The 14,619-nt window shown below is 41.9% G+C and overlaps 1 protein-coding gene across 1 annotated transcript in view; it reads left to right on the forward strand.

The window, feature by feature from the left end:
• Positions 1 to 4,096: 4,096 nt before the first annotated feature.
• RASGEF1B (RasGEF domain family member 1B) overlaps positions 4,097 to 14,619 on the forward strand; it is a 41,607-nt gene continuing 31,084 nt past the window's right edge. Inside the window, exon 1 of the mRNA XM_039220855.1 lies at positions 4,097 to 4,325. The gene's annotated coding sequence lies outside the window, so the exon portion shown is untranslated. The remainder of the gene's footprint in view (positions 4,326 to 14,619) is intronic.

The following is a 14,619-nucleotide window of genomic DNA, read 5'->3' on the forward strand; positions in this document are numbered from 1 at the left end:
CAGAATCCGAAGCAGGCTCCAGGCTCTGAGCTGTCAGCACAGATCCTGATGCGGGGCTCAAACCCACAAACCATGAGATCATGACCTGAACCAAGCCAGACGCTTAACCGACCAAGCCACCCACGCGCCCCAAGATTTTCATTTAAAGTTCAAGTGTTGGGGAGGCTGTGTGGATCAGTTGCTTGGGTGTACAACTCTGGATTTCGGCTCAGGTCAATGATCCCAGGGTTATGGGATTGAGCCCTGCATCAGGCTCCACATTGAGCATGGAGCCTGCTTAAGATTCTCTCTCTCCCCCACTCTCTCTGCCCCTATTCTGTTCTTCTCTCTCTAAAATAAAAAAATAAAATAAAATTAAGGTCAAGTGTTTTAAGAAAATAATTAACCATAAATAATATTAAACTTGTGTCTCAGACAAATAATAAAACATTGGTTTCCAATGAAAACACTTGGCCTCTAGCTTAAATACATATAGTTTTAATAGCAATATCTTAGACACCTAAAATGAGTCAAATTAATGTATACTTTTTTAAGACAGGATTTCATAAATCCTATAGTAAGTAATTAAATCCAGTTTATTATTTTTAAATTTTTTTAATGTTTGTTTGTTTATTTATTTATTTATTTGAGAGAAACAGAGTGTGAGTAGGGGAGACGTAGAGAGGGAGGGAGACACAGAATCCATGGCAGGCTCCAGGCTCTGAGCTGTCAGCACAGAGCCCAATGTGGGACTTGAACCCACAGACCTAGAGATCATGACCTGAGCCCAAGCCAGACACTTAACTGACTGAACCACCCAGGTGGCCCAGTAGTTAAAGCCATTTTAAAGGGTAAGAAGACAGGAGCACTGAAGTCAGAGAGATATGGGTTTAATCTAGGGCTTGTTCAGCTGTACGGCCATGGCGAGTATTTACTTTCCTCAGCATCATTCTTTCATCTCAGAAATGGACAAAATAGTACCTAACTCTCAGAGTTTTGGCAAGGATAAAAGACAATGTAAGTAAAAGAATGTAACACAAATATGATGAAATACTCAACAGAAGGTAAAAGGAGTGAAAAATATCAACGTGTCAACATGAATAGATGAGCAAAGTCAAATGTTGGAGGCAAAACACTGAGAAACATAAATAAAAGTAAGAGTATTTTTAGGTAAATATACTCATGTGGTACTTGCATAAAATAATATCATCATTATTCATGAAAGGTGGATTGAAAAACACACACTAAATATAGTGTGAAAGACTAAGTGCGGTTGGGATGGTGAAAATAGGATTTTAGATGGGAAATAAAAGAGACTAATGATATAAAATAAATACATTAAATATAATAAAATTTGAAAAAGAATATCAGACATGAATTAGTCATGACAATAGCTCTAATTTTGTGCACTTGTGATCCAAGAGGAAATGAAGAGAAAAGTAATGTTTAGCACAGGACCTGCCATATAGTCAAAGCTGAATACAAGTGGCTATTTGTATCGTTTGAGTATCCTACTCAGTAAGGCTTTATTTGCATCAATTTGACTGGTGTTATCGAGCTTACCAACACTTACGGGGATAAGAATTGAGCCAGTGGAGTCAAAAGGCAAAGAAAGAAACTATGGGAAGTAGAAAATGGAAAAACAAAGTCTTTTCATGGCAGAGAATAATAGATACAAAAATCATAACAGCTATTATCTATTGAATACTTATGTACTGGGCATTCATTAAGTCAAACAACACATATTTATGAGTGCTTATTGTGTTAGACACTATTCTAGGCATTGGAAATACAGCAGGAAAATAACAACTACAATGACAACAACAACAAACCATGCTGTATGGGGCTTATATTCCAGTGAAGAGAGAGAGAGGCAATAATAAGTAAAATATACAATATGTTAAATAGTAGTAAATCCTATAGAGGAAACAACAATGAAAGATACGGAGTGCGGGTCAGGGAAGGCTTCTCTGAGGGACATTGCTCCCAACCCATTTCGTATATTATCTCTTTAAATTAATCTCACACACTGTGAAGAAGTTACTTTTATAAACTCTGATTGCTATTTTCATATGAGTGAACTGGGGCCCAGAGTCCTTCGGTATCTCTTAGAAGGTTTGATAACTGGCTAAGCAATAGGACAGAATCAGAGTTTTTGGGCCACAGAGCTCTGGAGCTATCCCCTTAATGTCTTACTTCTCACATGGGAAGCTAGAACGGACCCTGGGGGAGCTACCAGAATGGAGAGCAGGAATGTGGTTTGGTAAAACATTAAATCAATATTATCGTAGTGTCCCTTTTATATTTTGAGAATCTAAAAGAAACATTTATTGTTTGGGTGGGAAAGAATTTAAGAAAGTGAAACCGGGCAAACTCTTCGGGGGGGGGGGGGGGGTATCCAGAGGTTATTAAGGCTATGTCAAAGATTTCCACTAAGAAATCGTGATTTAGTCCAACCCTTTTAATTAATTGCTGCAGGCCCGGGAACCTCAGTATCGCACATGACTTGCACAATCTCAGACGGCTTGTTTGTTACAGAACCAGGGTGGAAAACTGAGCTTGAAAGCCGAAACAACCAGCACCACCACAGTAGTCAGGCCGGGCAGCCAAGGGCCTCTGTGGCTCTGCACCGCGGCCTCCACCGAGCTCTTTTGGCTGAATGGCTTCTCCTTTAAACTGCAGAGAGGTTTGACGTGAATTACTGAGCTGGGGAGACCCAGCTGCAGAAGAAAAGGAGAGAGTATAATTAGAGGAAGAGAAGTGAGAGGAGGCACAGATGAAGCTAAGAATAGGCAAGGTGAACTTCAAGATGACGGTTTCTGCACTCGGTTGGGAGGAGGCAGACAAGGAGGTTGGAGCAGCGACACACAGGGCTCCTCTGGCTCAGTAATCCTAATTACAGTCCTATAAGACAGGTATGGACAGTGTTGTTTTTTATATAATGGACAACTGAAGCTCAGAAAAGATGCTTTACTGACTCAAGGTCATGTAGCTAGCAAGAGAGTCTCCTGATGTTTCAATTTGTTTTTTTCTTTCCTTGGGTCTCTTTCTCCTCCTATTTGTTCCCATCGTTTCTTCCCTTCAGTCTCTTTTATCTGCACAAGGTGAAGCATTGAGGTTTTTACCCTTTTTCTAAAATAGTTATCAAGTATCCAATGATAGAGTGTGTGGTTACCATGACAACACAGCCTTCACTGAGGACTGGCCTCGGCTTTGCCTCCAGAATCATATTTCACGGCACAGATCCCCTTCCTTTGTGGCACTTGTAACAGTCTCAATTTTATATTTTGTTTGGGTGACCATTTGCGTAACGTTTGTCCTCCCCCAGACCGGCTGCAGGCTTCACTACGGCAGGGGCCAGCCTGCTTCTGCTGCCGGGAGCCTGCCCCCGGCGTTTTGCACAATGCCCAGCCTTCGAGCTCTGCGTAAATATTTGCTAAGCAAATGTTCCTGTGGTTTCTCTCAAGCTCTCTTCTGAAAGTACATGGACAGTAACCTTTGGCTCATAATTATGATAATAGATACTGTATAACGAGTCGGGCCGGTACTTGCAGGTAGTACACAGGTAAATGAACACACACACACACAGACACACACATGACTTCACAAACAGCCCCAGGCAGGCGGACTCAGGAGGAAACGCACGCCATTCGGAGCGGGCCGAACCGACGCAGGTAAACAGCGCAGCGCCGGGCTCCTCGGGCCTCCGCACTGTAGGAGGGCGCCCGGGCGACCGCGCTGCGGGAGTTCCCGGCGCCCTGCGCCGCGTGGGCCGGTCGCGGGTGCCGGAGGCGGCGGCGGCGTGGGCGGCGAGCTGCGCCGTGATTGGCCCGCGCCAGCGGGGCGGGGCGGGGCTGGCGGCGGGAGGCGGGCTCGGAGCGAAGGGGGTGTGCGCCTCGGCCGGGGCCGTAGTTTCAGTATAAACAAGGCACCCGACTGGTCGGGCGGATTTTTTTTTTTTCTCCTTCGCGCGCGCTTTAGCTCCCTTTTCTTTGGCCGCGCTGGTGGGCGCGCGGCGAACAGCCGGGAAGCCGAGGACCCGAGGTCCGTCTGCAGGTGGGTTGTTCTCGGGCCAGGCGGTTCTGCCGGAGGGACCGGAGCCTGGCAGCGGGAGCGCGCGGCCGTGCTGTCCTCTGCTGTGTCTCGGGCGGCCCCAGAGCTCTGCTCCGAGCGCCCGGCTCTCAGGCGCCCCGGCTGCCGGGTGCGCTTCGGGGAAGCGGGAGAATCGGGGCGACCAAACGCTCTCTGGCACAAAGCGCCTGGAAACAGCTAGAAGCAGAGGGGGTCCCCTGCCTGGCCCCCGAGGACGCCTGGCGCTGCCCCGGGAGCGGACCCGGTGCCAACAGGTGCGGGGCCGAGCCGCTGGGGCGCGGGCAGGGGCGGGCTTGGATTTTGCTTTGCGTCTGTCGCCCTGGTCCCGAAACCAGGCCTTTTCTTTGATATCTTAGTAGTTTTTTGAGGATTTGTCTTGAGTTCTAGTCGCGCTCATCCTTTCTTCATTCTCTCCTTCTTTCCTGTGCACCGCGAGGTTTTTTCCTTCTACTTCTTGGCTAGTTTTCGTGCGTGTTGCGGGTGGGATGGGGGAGATTGTTTATTTTCGGTGTCGATGCCCAATAATCTAAGGTCTGATTCTTAGGAAGGGGCAGGGAGCAGAAGTCATGTGCTAGCCACTGACGAGGTGATATTTGTTCATCCCTCCGTTCACCTGGCGAATTTGGGACACACCGAGTCTCCGGGCACTTGCCCGAGCTCAGGTGAGTCGCCTCGAGACACCTGGCTAGGTTGTAGTAACATGAGCCAAAGTCCCTAAGAGCCTTGTGGCAGCTGGCATAAAAGAGGCTCCACTTTCTAGGGGAACCCTGGGGACAGCTTCAGAGCTGTAAAAGAGAAAAGGCGGAAAAGAGGAGCTACTGGTATGCGCAAACCTGTGTGTGTGTGTGTGTGTGTCTGTCTGTCTGTCTGTCTGTCTGCATACCACTGGAGTATTGCTTCACACCCTACCCCAACCAGATTGACGCAGTTCAGGGGACAACAAGCCCCCTGACATTGTAGAGGGTGGCACAAGTGAGGTAAATAGCAGGAAGAGATCCCTGGGCAGCGACTTTCTCTTCAGAGTGTGGATGTGCCCATCTTCGCCAATGACTTTGGTGGGTACAGTGTGTGTGTGAATATGCACACAAATTTGTGTATGTGTGTTTGGGCCGAATACGTCTCCAAGGAGTCCTTCGTCAGCAGCACCACGTGACCGCGGTCAGGAACTGCTGGTGTACGTAGATCTATATTTAGCCCTGGATGATCTCCAATGGCCGAGGGAGGGTCTCAGAACTGGGTGCATAAAGGGGAAGAGTCTAGGGCTCAGGGTGTTGCACTCGAATAACGTCTGGTACAGTCACACTCAGATGGGGTGAATAATTATTCTTTCCTCCTGAAAACAGTAGCCAGAGCTTGGCATGTGATAGCTATGTCTCAATTTAAATAAAACACAGTTTGACGTCTGCGATAAAACCTTTGCTAAGAAACAAGGGGGTTACAATTAACCAGAGGGCAGACGTGTAGATATTTGGGAGGAATACCACTGGTCAGATGAGGTTTGAGGCAAATGTAGAATTGATTTTCAAAAAGAAAAGCAAAAAAAAAATTTTTGGCTGCTGAGATTTTTATAACAGAATAAAAGAATGGCAGCTTCTTAGGTCCTATCATTAATGGTTATTTTATTTGGGACAGTGGTTGGGCCAGTGAGGACTCTGGGGTGCTTTTGACCGAGATCAGGTTCACAAGCATTGCTATATTATTCCTTTCAAGCAGATTTTTCTGGCAAAGATGAGAAGATCAGCTACTGATTAGTAAGTTTCTTGTTGGCATTATTCCACTTCTTATCCGTCAATCCTTTGTTTTCCTGGAGGTGGCAACATTTCTGGCTACTAAGCATACTGGCCTCCTACTTTCCAGTTCTCTAATGGAGTGTTAAATTCTTAGAATTTATTTCACCCATGGTTCATTTTTAGTCTTGCTCTGTTTTATGTGCTCCCCATTTTCCCCAATATCACCACGCCTGATACCTGGGATAACAGGGTCTTTTGGAAGAGAAAATCACTGGAAAGTGTTTGTTTACATTTATTGTCTTTTTGCCCCCAGCTTAGCATCTAATCTACTGTACTCTTAGATATATATAACTTAATGTTTCTAAATGTGTGTTGTTTCTCACAATACATATTTCTTACATTACTGGTAGCATTACATTCTTGCAATCTAAAATTAATCACTGGGTGAGTTTCTGTGCTAGGTAAGGTACCTAATTATGGCACATTAAGTGATAGAAGCAATGTTATCAATCTCTAAAGGCCACCTGGAGGAAGTGGACTTTGGAGAAGCAATTTGGATGGCTCCAGAGAGTCTCCCCTGAGACAGGAGATGGGGAAAAGAGGGCATTTCTTCCTTACTTAGAAGAATTTGGAATTCCCTGAAGCAGGGATTGAGAATCTTGATTCTGATGCCACAAATAATAAATGGAAAAGACATTATAATGTATTGTGAAGTCTTAAAGAGACAGATTGTACTACTGAAAATACTACTTAAGATTTATGGCATTTTTGGGATTAGTGGTTGAATTCAGATATTGCCCTCCCTCCCCTTCACTTTTCTAGAAATATGGCTATTCTTTTTTGGTTCTCCAATGAAACCTACCCAAAAAAATGCATACAACCCTTGATTATCTTAAAATAGCAGATATTGTAGCCCAGTGCTGTGGCAGATTTCTGATCTGGGAGTAGGGAGGTGGGTTCTATATGAACTGGAGTCCTAACAAGTCATTTGTTCTCTCCTTCTACTTGCAGTATCTGTAAAGTTGATGGGGTGTTGAGCTAGATGATTTATAAGTGACTTTTAGTTCTGTGACAGTGGATTTATTTTGCTGTACTATCACTTCATGTATTTTCACCCTAAGTGGGTGGAAGATGGAGAATGAAGTGTCTGCAATTAGATGTTCAGCTACTTTCTGGGTGTATGAAAATGAAGAGAAGAGAGTGAGGTTTCTTTTTATTGATAACCACTGTGTAGAGATTTAATGTTTTATTGACCTGCTTTTTTCCCTATAAGTGTATTAAAAAATACTAATCATCAAAAAAGCTGAGTTTGAATTTTTTTTAATTTACTAAATCAGTGCTAACATTTATACAGTTTTTAACCAGCCTTTGACCAATCAGTTTTTCTTAGGTTAATATATTTATTATTTTATTTCAAGATATATCTATATCTAGAAGTCCTTCATTTAATTCAAAGATTTATTAAGAGGCCCTGACACGAAAGCCAGTTTTACACAGGGAAAGTACAAATTAACCTTGTAAGGAAGGAAAACACTTTACAGGCTGCCCATATCTATCAAAAAGAGAAAGGATAAGCATAGTTTTTCAAGAATTTGCAGCCCCAAAATAAAATTATCTCAAGAATCGTGTTCCATAGTAAAATGTAAATAGAAGATGCTGCTTGTTTACTAAGTGTCCTCACTAAGTATCAGATCATTTTCCTGCTGAAATGAATTGGGTTTGGAAGGATAAACCCCTTTAGTAAAGGATGCTCCCCATATGATACTCTATAATTTGGCTTGAGAGCTTATGGTATAAATGATGATTCAGCCATCCAGTATGGTAGCCAATAACCATATGGGGATATTTAAACTTAAGCTTAATTAAATTAAACAGAATTCAGACTTTAGTTTCTTAGTTACACTAGCCACATTTTACATGCATAATAGCTAACTTGTGGCTAATGGCTACTATATTGGGTAGTGTAGAAAAGGACCATTTCTAATATCCAAGAAGGTTCTTTTTGACAGCATATAATTTAGATAATGATGATTTTGATTATCCAGAAGATCGCTCTTATCCTTCTGAGAAAATGAAATTGTTAATTCTCATCATAGGCACCTAAGACATAGGAAATAAGACCGACTGACTTTTTCAGCCAGTATTTTCAACTGTACAGCATGAACAATGCCACTTTCCTAAGTTCAATAATATGACAAACACCAATTTCTTAGTTTCTATTTCACCCAGAACTCCAGCTGCCCTTTTACTTTTCTAAAAGTAGCACCCACTCTTGCTACTGGAAAGCACCAATTTTTACAAAGACCAGGAATGTGGAGCCATCTACTGGAAAGATCCGGAACTACATGGAAGTTGTAAATTCAAAACGGAATATCAACATGTTCTGTGATCTGTGCCCGCAAAGTAAAGATTTATCTTGTAAAAAAGTTTTAAATGACTCTCCAGGCCCGTTTAGAGTTGCCATGTAGTGAAATATCATTTTGTGCTTTAAAAAAACCGTTGCCAAGATATCCCCAAGACAGAAGACGACAATTTTTGCTTTGATCCCCTTCCAAACCAAAGACAGTCAACTCTCTTGCTCCAGCAATTAGGAATTAGTTAAGATTTCTTAAGTAGCATCCAGGATAAATCAAGCAAAATGCAAATTCTTTTTTTTTATAGGAAGCTTGTAACAAAATAAGTAAATACCACCAATTTCATCGTTATGGAGAGAAATAAGACCTTCTTTAATTAAAAATACTGGCTCCCCCCCCCCCCCCCCCCCCCCGCCAGGTTATAGAATTTACTAAGCATCTGGGGCTCAGTTCCAAAGAATGTACCTATCTGGGAGCGAGTTAATTTTTGTTCACGTGCCAGAGAAGTGAGTTGATTCTGAGTTGTCTACTCTGCGTTGCGTGCTCTCTCAGCAACCATCCCTCTTTCTCAAGGAGGTCAGAATTGTAGCATTTCTACAGTTTCCATCGATGTTGCTAGAAATCTCTGCCTTTAGGACTTCCACTGGCTCAGGACAGATGCAGGAGGATAATCTTCTAGACATTTTCAAGCTGAAAACAAGCCACATTTTAGATAGTGTCCGAAACGTGACTTTTACTTTCACCTGGACTCAAAAGCATATTTAGCTACACTCTTTGAGCATGTGGTTAGTCCTTGTATTCTAAGATCCATAATTGCCATGAGGAGGCTAGAAGCACTGGAGGAAACCAGCTGCCCTAAAGCTGAAAGAGGTGAATGCGTTCCCCTGCAGCTTGCTGGATCCTCAAATGAAAAAAGGAAGAAGGTGCATCTCACCGAAGTGCAAAGTTCCTTTGGAATCTAGATGGGAATTGGGAAACCGGTAATTCCAGGATATTAAATTAAGCCTCTCCTCACTAAACAAATACACTTTCAAAGTTCAGCTGTGATAGAGAGGCCTTCCTCTACTCCAGTGGGTTTGTTTGCCTTCTTTTTAATTGGGACACATGCCCAGCATTTAAACAGAAGCTGAAAGATAGGGATCCATATGAAGGCACTGGATTTGTTCAATATTTCACCAAAGTACTCTATGATGAAATATGGATTCAAAGCCCCTTATACCTTAAAAAAAAATTTTTTTTTATGTTTTATTTATTTCTGAGAGAGAGAAAGAGACAGAGAGAGAGAGAGACAGCATGAACAGGGGAGGGTCAGAAAGAGAGGGAGGTACAGAATCCGAAACAGCCTCCAGGCTCTGAGCTAGCTGTCAGCACGGAGCCCAGCATGAGGCTAGAACCCACGAACCGTGATTTCATGACCTGAGCCGAAGTTGGACGCTTAACGGACTGAGCCACCCAGGCGCCCCGCCTCTCTCTCTCTCTCTTTTTTTTTTTTTTTTTTTTGAGTCCTACCTTTTCTAGCTCATTCTCTTAAGTGTACGGGAAATGCTGACTGGACGTTCTGGTAGAGATTTACCCAGCACCAACAGCAGATGTTGAAGGATAGCTTTTGATTCAGTTCCCACACCCATCTTTTCCTCAACCTCTTTTCCGATTTGAATTGTCACCTGAAACCACCTTATCCTGGTGCACCTGCCTCGTCATAAATAACATTGTGCAAAAGCAGTCACTAATTCAAAAACAGTCTGCTGTTTGGAAAAAGGCAGCTTTTCATCTGGTGCTTTCGTTGGTTTGAAACCATTAGGCATGCCTTTCAAAGCCATTCATCCCTTAAATCACCCAGAGCTTGCCTCCTTGCTTCTGGCTCAGTGTCAGGCTGAACTTTTTCAGAGTCCTTGGAAGAACATGATCTATCTTCATGACTGAATTAGCTGCCCCTGTAACATATCTTGCCTGTCAACCAACTTTTCAGCTTACCAAGTTAATTTTAAGAGTGAACATTCATCTTGTCTACCTGAGTTGGATATATCCTGTACTTTCCTTTGGGAAGTTTTCCAACAGAACTTGTAATCTGTATGCTAATTTTCATGGCTCTGAGCTTTCTTTTAGCCTGGCTCATTGTTTTAAGAAACAAAATCTGTTTCCTATCGTCTCGTGGCATCTTTCCCCACCCCAAGGTGCCATCGCAATTTAGGGGAAAGAAGATACCTTTTTAAATATCACTACCCAAACCAGGAGAAGCATCATTTTAAAATTCTCTTTAATTTCATTTGATCGGTACTACCTGCAAATACAAGTATTCCTTGATAGCTAAGGAGCCAGGCTTGAACGTGTTAGACCAAGGTTCCATTCAGAACCACCATGTTCTTCTATGAAGAGGATTAGATAAGTCATATCTAGACTCTGTGCAGGCCTGCACATGTGCTCCTAACCTGGGGTCTGAACCAGCTGAAAGTATATGCAAACTTGTAGGCATATTTCCCTGAGGGCATTGTGGGGAGAGGTTTGTGATCTCTCTAGGAAGTGAAGAGCCACTGGCCACATGGAGTGTATTTTGAGTTTCCAGGAAGAGATTTACACATGAAACTTTGTGAGAACTGCTTATGCGATTAACCTGTCCTCTGCCTTATCTTTCTGCTAGCGATTTGAATGAAGTCAGCAGGTTTTTCAAGTATTTCATCTAAATCTCTCTTTTCAAAGGAATTAACTATTTTGAAGCTTGACTTCATAGTAGCGTAATGCCAGTATATACCTTAATGCTGTCACACATTCTAAATTGGGGAAAGTCAGTTTTTCCTAAACAAGATTTTTGGTTAACCAATCCCCCACAGAGAGGTGTATTGGATTGGGTGAAATTTGTGCGAAGGAAGGGAAGTAGACACCGGGAAGTGCTGGTTTTGAGATTATGTGGGAAAGGGTAGAGGGGAGTAAACTGAGAATTTAAAGGGCCCCAGGGACAGAAAATATTAATTGTGAGAGCTGTAAAGAGAAGGTTTGCTGCAGATAAGAAATCAGAACTACACTGAGATTAAATAAATAAGTAAAGGGAATCTCTGGGATACTAGCAGCCTCACCCTTCATCCTTCATGTTCTACGAAGATCATTCGCACATGATGCCTAGAGTTCATAGTGCCTGAGGAAAAATATTTTTCTGGATTCTCATGTCCAGTACTTGGATATTTTCTTGGTTCTTGAAAACAAGAACCAAGCTAATATACAATCTTCTGAGCCTCATTTTTCAATTCCAGAAGCAAAGCAAGTAGAATTCAACTCTTGGATTACACATCTGAATAATACTAAACAAAAGTAGTTCTTTTTTTTTTTTAAAGTTTGTCTATTATTTATTTTGAGAGAGAGAGAGAGAGAGAGAGCTAGCACATAAGCAGGGGTGGAGCAAAGACAGAGAGAATCCCAAGCAGGACCCATGCTGTCCGTGCAGAGTGGGGTATTGGGCTTAAACTCATGAACTGTGAGACCATGACCTGAGCTGAAATCAAAAGTCAGTTGCTTAACTACCTGAGCCACCCGGGTGCCCCTGAACAGTGGTTCTTGATATGAGTAATAACGGGGAAGAAAGATACTTGAAAGAAAACCTACTAGGTTTATTCTTAGGTGTTTAAGGTACACTTGCCAAAGAGTACTTTCTGTACAATTCTCCTGACCTCCCTTTGTTTGCCAAATGTATCTATAACACAAGGCAGTTGTTCTTTCTAGAAAATGTCTGCACTGGCCACTTGTTAGAGATTGTCCAGAAATGGGTTTTGAATACTGTGATCCATGGTCTTTATTTTGGTAGTTTGTCTCATTGAGACTTTTTACTGGAAATGTATAACGTAAACAGAGGCAGGAATTACTGCATTTAACTGAATCTAAGATGCTGTCCATTGTAAAATACTCTTTTATTTCATGTGTCACTAAAAAAGAAAAAAGACTGTCAAATATTCCTTTCTTATCACTAGACTATGTACATTTCAATTACAAAAATACTAAAATATAAAGACGTGTTGATAGTATTGTTTTTAAATAACAGTAATTAGTGGCATTAATATATCTTTGGAGCACTGACTTATATAGAACATGTAATCCACGTAAAAAATATAAATGATTCTGATAGCCTACAATTTGGAATAGACCAGCAGACTTTTCATTTTGTGGTTAAATATTACAACTTCAAGGACGACCGTTTGCAGTATAACATGACATAGTACAATAAATTTTGAACCTGGAACCTGAAGATCTAGGCTTGAAATACTGTCCTGTGTGTCCCTTATCTGATGAATAATCCCAGTCAGTTATGATAGTTCTTCTGAACCTTAGTTTCTTAGCCAGTCGAACAGAGTGAGGATGCCAAACAGGAGCTGTAAGAATCCCAAAAGGCATTTGTAGGCAGTAAACCTTACACAAACAAGAGCTGCTGACATTCTCAGAGCCTTCTGCACTGTGCATCTAGGCATTTCTCAGGTGAGCAGCCCTAAAGGGGAATCAGAGAAGCAAAGGAAGGTGAAATGTGGAGACCTTTTCCTGCACAAAGGATTTCATAGTAGCAGAATGCCCAACTAAGGAAGGGAAATTGGCCTTAGGGCCAATACCTTAGAACTGAAAAGATGCTATCTTGAGTTTAAGGCAAAGTAGAAAACTATGACCATTGTTCATAAATAAGGGGTTGGAGTCTCCTGGAGTGATTCGAATCTCAGCATTTGGTGGTTGCTGTGTGCAAGTTCAACTGTCAAGATAGTTCATGGGAAAATGAAATCAGTTGATTAGCAGAGCTTAGAGCTGATTAGAAGGCAGAAAACGAACTGTGATGTTGACGTTATCTCAGTTTGGTTTCCATTACTATTTGCAATATTTTCCTTGGTGCTTGGTTGGAGAGGATTATCTAAGTGTTGATATTTTGTAACTCTTCAAAGAGATCCTATGAGTGATACAGTTTCCAAAGAACAATACAAAAGCCTTTAGCCATCATTTCTCCAATAATGCTCTAAGAAGAGCTTTGCTATAAAAGAATATGATAGTTTTGTTGTGCTTTTTAGTTTTGGAAGGAGTGAGCAAAATTGGGAACAATTTTCTAACTAAAAAGCATTCAGGGAGGGGGGTTGTGGGGGGCAGTAAATTACCTTCTGAAGTCTTCACAGCTATGAAGCACCAGATTAGGGCTTTATTAAATCTGAGTGCTGGGTCAGATCTGAATCCTTGTCTGCTTCGTGGGAGTGAATAATTGAGAAGTACAGATACTTGATGGCTTTTGGTGCTGCTTCTGTAAAAGGGGACCGGATGACCCTTGACTATTGTCAGCTAACGCTTACTGTCAATAAGCAGAAGGCAGCAGGGATGCTGGATTCACAGGAGTTCCACTGTGTTCACTCAGTGCTGTAGACACATCACTGTGAGGTCTTAGCCTGGCCACTTCATTTCGCTTTCCAGAGTCTCAGTTTGCACATTTATAAAAATAGGAGATTGGAGCAGATTGTGATGGCACTTGGGCTTTGACTTCTTCCATGACCATTTTTGCAGTCATTGCTGATCACTTAGGACACACGTTCCCCCACTTAGCTACAGCCTTTCAATTCTTCTCATTCATCAGGTCTCCAGGCACCCACTTCTAATTACAGTTGGAAAATGAAGAGAAATCTATTTTTCATTTGGGACCAGATGATTTCTGTGATCTTTTTGAACTTTGAACATTTTCTGATTTCCTCAAATTCCCGAGTCTATTGGCCAACCATCTTCCGAAATCATTTTATTAGGATGATTTCAGCAGTGATGAATAGGTGGAGAAATCAAAGAAAATTCGTAGGACTGGCAGAAAAACAAAACAAAACAAGAATAAAAACCAACTCCAAGGGTATGCTAGAATGAGTTTCATGAACTGTCATCCTGTTCATGAAGGACACTGTGGTTTTAACCATCTAAGAGCTTTTTTTTTTTAGCCACAGATAACCAAATTCCAATGGACAGTTCCCTCCAGGCTGTCAGAAGTAACTTCTCGGCGCTTCTCATCTTGGGTCTCAGAGTTTCAGTTTAAGGACATTTTGAGTTTCTCAGGGCAAGGTAGATGGGCTCTTTTTTTTTTTTTTTTTTTTTTTTTTTTTTTTTTTTTGCAACTCATTTGCAAAGATTATATTGCACATGAATTGTACAAACAGAAAACTGGCAATTTGAAGAGGACAGAAGCACACTTCATCCTCTGTCTTATAAAATGTTAACATTGAGATATTTGTTTAATAATGATNCTCCAGGCTGTCAGAAGTAACTTCTCGGCGCTTCTCATCTTGGGTCTCAGAGTTTCAGTTTAAGGACATTTTGAGTTTCTCAGGGCAAGGTAGATTTTTTTTTTTTTTTTTTTTTTTTTTTTAATCTTCTCACCAACAGCAACTCATTTGCAAAGATTATATTGCACATGAATCGTACAAACAGAAAACTGGCAATTTGAAGAGGACAGAAGCACACTTCATCCTCTGTCTTAT

This window comes from Hyaena hyaena, unplaced genomic scaffold (assembly GCF_003009895.1).
Source record: "Hyaena hyaena isolate Hyena2069 unplaced genomic scaffold, ASM300989v1 scaffold_915, whole genome shotgun sequence".
Taxonomy (NCBI): Eukaryota; Metazoa; Chordata; class Mammalia; order Carnivora; family Hyaenidae; genus Hyaena; species Hyaena hyaena.